The 6,788-nt window shown below is 39.5% G+C and overlaps 1 long non-coding RNA gene across 1 annotated transcript; it reads left to right on the top strand.

Moving 5' to 3' along the window:
• The first annotated feature begins 588 nt into the window (after positions 1-588).
• On the top strand, positions 589-5,737 carry LOC143862976 (uncharacterized). Its single transcript, XR_013240610.1, has 2 exons — positions 589-1,028; positions 4,284-5,737. It is a non-coding gene; the product is annotated as an uncharacterized LOC143862976 (long non-coding RNA).
• The last annotated feature ends 1,051 nt before the right edge of the window (positions 5,738-6,788 follow it).

Raw genomic sequence — 6,788 nt, 5'->3', positions numbered from 1 at the left:
GAAAACCCATGACTTTGAACTTCAAGACCATCTTCTGGATTTATGCTAGGGTTTTATTTTTTACGTTAATTTGTGGAATGGAGAAATGCGATTTCATTTCATGTACATATCACTTACCGCATTTCTACCTACAGAGTAAAATAAATGCAAATGCTCGTCTGCTATTTGTTTATGCTAGGCTTTTATTTTTACAATTTGTGGAGTGGAGAAATGGGATTTCAAACACACCTTCTTCAATACCATGTACAGCTCCCCTATATTGCCCTTCAAAACCCTCTTTTGGTACTAGTAACCCCACCTAGGTAGCTGAAAACCCTTTTCTGTGAACTTGGGGACCATGGTGGGCAGTTGATGGCCCCTCTATGGGAACTTCTTCCACCCCATTTAAGGACCCATAACACCTTCTTCAATACCATGTGGAGCTCCCCTATATTGCCCTTCAAAACCTTCTTTAGGTACTGTAGACACCCCATTTTGTTTTGTTTTAATCAACAAATAAATTAGTGTGTTAAATCCATGTGAGAACCCCCTCTATCATTGATTTATATGTTTTAGGTCATTAATATCTTGATCTGACTTTACGGATCATCAATCGGGACAAAATAAGCTAGGGTCACTTCATAGCCCGGACCCTGATTCCATTCCGAGACCCGATTTCCGTAAATCGTTAGATCAATGGCAGATCATGACCTGGGTCTAACCATCCAAAACCACCTAACCTCTCCTCTCATCCTAACCATTCAAACCTCACCTAACCTCACCTAACCTCTCCTCCCATCATAACCATCCAAACCTCACCTAACCTCACCTAACCTCACCTAACATCACCTAACCTCACCTAACCTTACCTAACCTCACCTAACCTCACCTAACCTCCTATCCCATTCTCCTATAAATACCCTCTCATCTCACCAAAAAAAAGAAGGGAAGAAAAGAGGAGAGAACCCCTCTCTTAGAAAATTCAAGCCCTCTCTCTAGACCAAATCCCTCTTCTCCATAAGTTTGCATGGAATATCGTCTACAAAAAGGTATGCCTTTTGGAATTTTATTTTCTTTTCTATATTTGTAGGATTGAGTGTTGTTTTGCGTATATTTTGGTTGATGTCATGTTTAATTTCGTACTAGTTTGGCCTTGGTCATGTTCTCACTTATGCTAAATATAATTAATGTGATAGGGTCATTAGAACCTATTTGTGATGGGATTTTGAAATCATTGGCTTGTTAGGGAATTTAGATTTCTTTTGGGAAAACAATTCATTAAAAATTTTGAACATTTACAAGAAAGAAAACTTGAATTTTACGTGAATTATCAAAACCCATTTAATTTGGCTTACAAAATCTCCATCTTTCAATTGATAACAACAGCCCCCACTCCAATTTGATAACAACAGCCCCCACTCAATCTCAAGAACCCAATATCCATACCCCACCTTGCCAAGTAGATAAAAACAACCCCTTTTTCAAACATCCCATTTGAATCTAATCTCAGGCCCATTCAAGCCATTTTTCATATTCACCGTCTTTTAATCACTAAAAAAAATAAGAACTATCAAAAGAAAACATGGGGGTGCCAATATCATTCCCGTCATAGTGCTAGCTGTTAGACTTTAAACAGATTTTTCGACCTCTAAACAACAGAATCGTGGGAAATGGTTAACTACAAAGTCGTAGATATTTTCGTGCCGTTTCCAACGAGTATTCGTGCTAGATCAGACGGCGAGTGGTTAAAAAGTTAAGTCCAAAATGGTTGCGGCACACCTTTAGGCATTTCCAGTTTAATGTTGCTGTCCTTTTGTTTGCAACACAAATTCGAACCTCTAAATCACAGATTTACAAACAATGGAGAACTAAAAAGTTGTAGCCCTATAAAAGATCTTTCCAACGCATGTTCGTACGTTGAATTTGGCCAAGCGGTTAAAGAGTTACGACAGTTTTAGTGGGCTGCATTTGTTAGATCTTTTAATGGTCAATGGTTTGTCGAATTTGTGCAATTGTCAAAACTTGGTTGTGTTAACGTCATTTTCCAAACCAAAATCGAAAGACATTAATCTAAAGTACATCCAACCTAAAATTAACAAAACTAAAATTCACCCATTTAAAATCCACTGATAAAAATCCGTTAAAAGCCATTAACCAAAAGACCACTAAAAATTTCAAGTGAAACTAAAACCTTCTAAATAAACAACTTTAAAAGCTACCAAACACACTAAATACCTTCAGATAATAAAAGCTTCAAGAAAACTCTAAAAGTTTCCACAAGCCCAAAAGAATTCGAGATTTCCAAGAGCCGGTGGATTCAAAATTCCTTTAGGAACCCTTAGAGCCCAATTTAGGAACACCGGTGTCGTGTCGTGTCCTAAGTTTTAGGGAGTCTTAGGTTTTGGGGAGTCCTAGAGTTAGGAGTCCAGCCTCATCACGGACGTTTGCTATGTATAGCAACCGTGCCATAGGTCTAGTTACACTAGTCACCCAATCTTTCCCTAGGACAAGCCTAGTAAACTAGGATGTAGGCAAACCTGCATTAGTCTAAGGGACCATTTGCATTTAGATGAGAATCATATAGCATCTTAGATGAAATCCTAAGATAATAAAATCCTCAACTTGAATTAAATAACTTCTCCTAAAACTGTTGAAACAGTCAATCCCGTCTAGGTCGGTGTCCTAGTTGAGTTAGGCATAAGTAGCTTAGCTTAGGTACACCGAACTACGTCGACTCTGATCCCAGTGAGGCTTGGGTACGTAGGCAGCTTGGATGTCTGATGGCATACCACCCGCGAGTCGGCACCACAAACAAATTGTGGTGTTTTGTATATTAATTTTCTTGTAAATGCTTAATCAAATCACTTAGGACTTTCCATGAAATTAGAATTTTAGGAGAACTTTCACTTAGATTGAATCCAGACAAATTAATAAATCAAGATACACATTTAGGATTCACATTGAAATTAGATCATAGGATGCATGTCACTTAGTTCGCACATTAACATAGAGTTGAATGAGCCATTTAAAATAAATTTAAAAGAGTTAGCTTTTGGAATCGAAGACCGATTATCGGGCAAGAATGGTGCATGTGGTGGATAACTCCCCATACCTTCCATTCTCGTAACCAGGTAGCGAGTCTAGATTTCTGGTTAATTACGGGTCCTAGATCCCACATCTAGGTGGCGACTCTGTCAGTCTCTTTCGTGTGGAATTCGGATTGCCTTAGTGATCCCAAGTTCACAGGAAAGATTAATTCAAATCAATAATAAAATGCACACGCCAATCGCGTGGATACGAGAGACCAAGAGAGAGAGAGCGGCGGCTCGCGCCCCACACCCCTCTCGCGGGATCAGGGTACCACAGTCTGGCGACTCTGCTGGGGATCACCTAACTTCATTAAAATTCCAAAAGATAATTCATTTGAATTTAATTTAACTGGCTCATAAGAACTCTATCTCTTGTATACTTGTCAGATTAGTTTGTCTTGTTTTATTTTCTTATCACATTTTACTCAAACTTAATCTAACAAAACCTGAAGGCATCATAGATCGCGCGAACTTATTGCACACACTTACATCACTTGCATCTAAACCCTTGCATCTCACGTGCACACACGTCCTATTTTAGGAACCCGGAGTGTTATCTAGCATGGTTGACTGGGATTTCATCACCTGGTGCCTCTGTGCTAGAGAAGCATTCCACCCTTAGCCTGGTACCTTTATGGTACGTAAACGGATCTCTTGTTCCCGTACTGATACGCCGGACACTGGTACAGTATATCGAACAGGGATTCGCGCTAAGGGAACTCTTGGCCTTACCCCTAGATTAACCCACACATGCATGTAGTATACGAACACATGTGCATCACGTGTGTGAGCCTAGTTTTGGATATCCTACCCATTGGTGTCTAGATTAGGCCGTGGTCCATCTTCCAATGGTCACGATCGGTCCTTATATACACGAACAAAGTCATGAGTCGAGATTCTCTCTCCACTCCGATAGATTAGGATTAGGGTTGATGCCTTCAGGTAACACTGATAAAATGTGAAAAAAAAAAAAAAAAATTCCCTTTGGGTTAGGATATAAATCCCATCATTTCCAAAGATCTCATAGGATTAGTCATTCATGATCTATCCGTTGAAAGCAATCTTATGCTATCTCATCTAATCTTTTGATCGTGCGTCTTTCGTTCTTCTGTCATACGATTCGATCGTATCTTCGTGCCATCCCCTAACTGGCAGATGCAGAATCTCACAATCTTTCGATTATGCATTCTCATGATCTGATCATGCCTGGTCCAGAGAATCCAATCTTGCTTGTACCCCTGGTCTCTTCCTCCTCTAGGGGCTACCTTTTTCAAGATTATTTTGCTAAGTCCTTCAGAGTTCACTCTCAGAATCCTTGAGCTAGGGGCATTCCCCTATGCGAATCAGTCATCATTGTCCAAAATTGAAAGTATCAGCCATGATGATGTTCAGAACGAACCAGCCTTCGCTGAGCCTTCAACACCAAACAGTTGCACCAGTTAAAGTTTTAGTCACTTACTATTTTATGTTGAGTCAGTCATCATGGTCAGTATAATTGTTGAGTCCGGTCTTACAGTTAAAGGTCAATGCCTAGTCCAGGCAAGTTATCTTCTGTTTCCCTTTCTTATTTAGAGTTGTGAATCCTGAGCATGTTCAGGATAGGTCGTCTGATGTAATAGCTTTTCTTTAAATAAAATTTCAGTCAGTTCCAAAAAGTTCACTTGTGTCTGTTCTTAAGTGTGCTTCTGATCTTAAAATAAGACTCCCTCCTCAAATAAGGACAAAATTGACGAAACTCCACTTGAGTCACAACAATTACTTGAACGAGAGGAGGAGCGCCAATCCCAACCTTTCAAAGATGAAATTGAAATGATAAACACTGGCACTGAAACTTTGATTCAGTGAATGCCGATTGAAAATACATTACCCTCTAAAGAGTGTGAAGAATTGATAAAATTATTTCAAGAATAAGAAGATTGTCTAGAAAAGCTACAACCGATACCAGGGGCAAGACATAGATGGAAAGCTCAAAGAAAATGAAGAAAGTGAGAAGATATATGCTATACAAGGGGCATAGAGTGGAAACAACTTTCATATTTCCAATCAATGACCTGGGTTCTCAAATTCATAACATAAAGCCAACAAATTCAAGATGAAAAGTTCAAGAGCAAACAATGAAAAGTGATCATCAGATATCGAGAGTACGAATCCATAGATGGAGGATGTCAAAGAACAAGTTTCGCTCTATGAAAGTCAAAAGCACGTATTAGAATCTTGAAAGAAGAAGATCCATTATCTCTTACCTGGAAATGCCGTCAAACTCCGCGAAAAAAAAACAAAAGAGAAAAATAATAATAAATAAATAATCAGTACCAGAGGGACTCTAGTAACCTAGATCGATTCCCAATCTGAACATCGAAAGGCCTCCTTTGGCCGATTAAATCCCAAAATCAAAACCCAATGTCAAAAGAATACCGATTTGCAAACCCTTCGAGCCTAAATCAAATTTTCTTGAAAACCCATCAAACTTGGGGCATTCCCCCGAACTACGCGAGACCTGATCCCTATACTGGGGTACGTAGGCAACTCGGTTGAACCGAGTTCGGTCGATTCAAAAAGGAAAAGAAATTCAATCCTTTCAAAAAAAAAAAGAGAGGGACAAGTTCCAAAAGAAGAGAAGTTAATTGTTCCAGAAAGAAAAGAAAAAAGGAAAAAAAAAAATCAAACAATTTATCTTCAAACTAGGGGCATTCGCCCTGAACTACACACGACCTGATTCCTACCTTGGGATATGTAGGCGACCTGTTCACAGGTTCGGTCGAAATCTTTGTTGAGCCTTAAGCCATTCTTTGAAAAGCCCTATCCTACCTATAAAAGTCCTTCTGGTGTTCAGAACTAATGAGCTAGGTCCTGAGATACAATAAAAAAATGAAATGATGATGAATAAGAAAAATAACGGAGTTTGAAGATCTGCTAGACTGAAAACCTGAAAGGGCGGTCTAGGCAAAATTTAAGATCATTCCCTTGCTAAGTTGAAAACCCGAAAGGGCGGCTTAGGCAAAAGCTAAGGGGATAGCCTGCTGGATCGAAAACCTAGAAAGGTGGTTCAGGCAAAAGTTAAGGCTAGCGCGGTCCGCCAAGTTAAAAACCCTGAAGAGGTGACTTGGTCACGGTAAGAGAATCAGTATAAGAAGGCAACAGCCGGTATCAAGACTGAAGATCAACTGAAGTTCAAGCAAATTCAAGTGATATCCTCAAAACTGGGGGCATTGAAGCTAAGCAATCTTAGGGGTCGTAATTAAATTCTTGAGGCATTACTGTTTCGAGGAAGAAGTCCGGTGTTTACCAATTGAAAAACTATTCCTTGAAAGGATAGACTTACCAAACAAAACATTAACTAAGTCAGAAGCATCACTATGTTTGTCAGTATAGTCAGTCAATCTTTATTATTCTAAGTTCACTCCTTCAGGGCTGCTCAATCCTTTGAGTAGTGCCTTTCATCTAAGTTTTCTCTTTAGAAAGAGTCAATTGTCGTTCCTATGTCCAAATGATGTAACTGTCTTGGTGAAGGAGGCCAGGCCTAGGCAGCTCCCTGCAATTATACCTGAAAGAGCTCGAGAATTTAGTCAAACAACTTCATTTCAAAGAAGATCAGCTCAGAAAAATTCAGAAGTAGAAACATCAGAAAGCCCAGCTTCCGTAAAAAGATCATACCCCAGGAAGGCACCTTAAGCTTGGAAGAACCTCAGATGCAATGGTGGTTGAGCCAATTTCTCAGAA

The sequence above is a fragment of the Tasmannia lanceolata genome, unplaced genomic scaffold, assembly GCF_043159265.1.
Source record: "Tasmannia lanceolata isolate RefF3 unplaced genomic scaffold, GAP_Taslan_0.1 ptg000038l, whole genome shotgun sequence".
NCBI lineage: Eukaryota > Viridiplantae > Streptophyta > Magnoliopsida > Canellales > Winteraceae > Tasmannia > Tasmannia lanceolata.
This window is presented reverse-complemented; position numbering and strand designations above follow the sequence as displayed.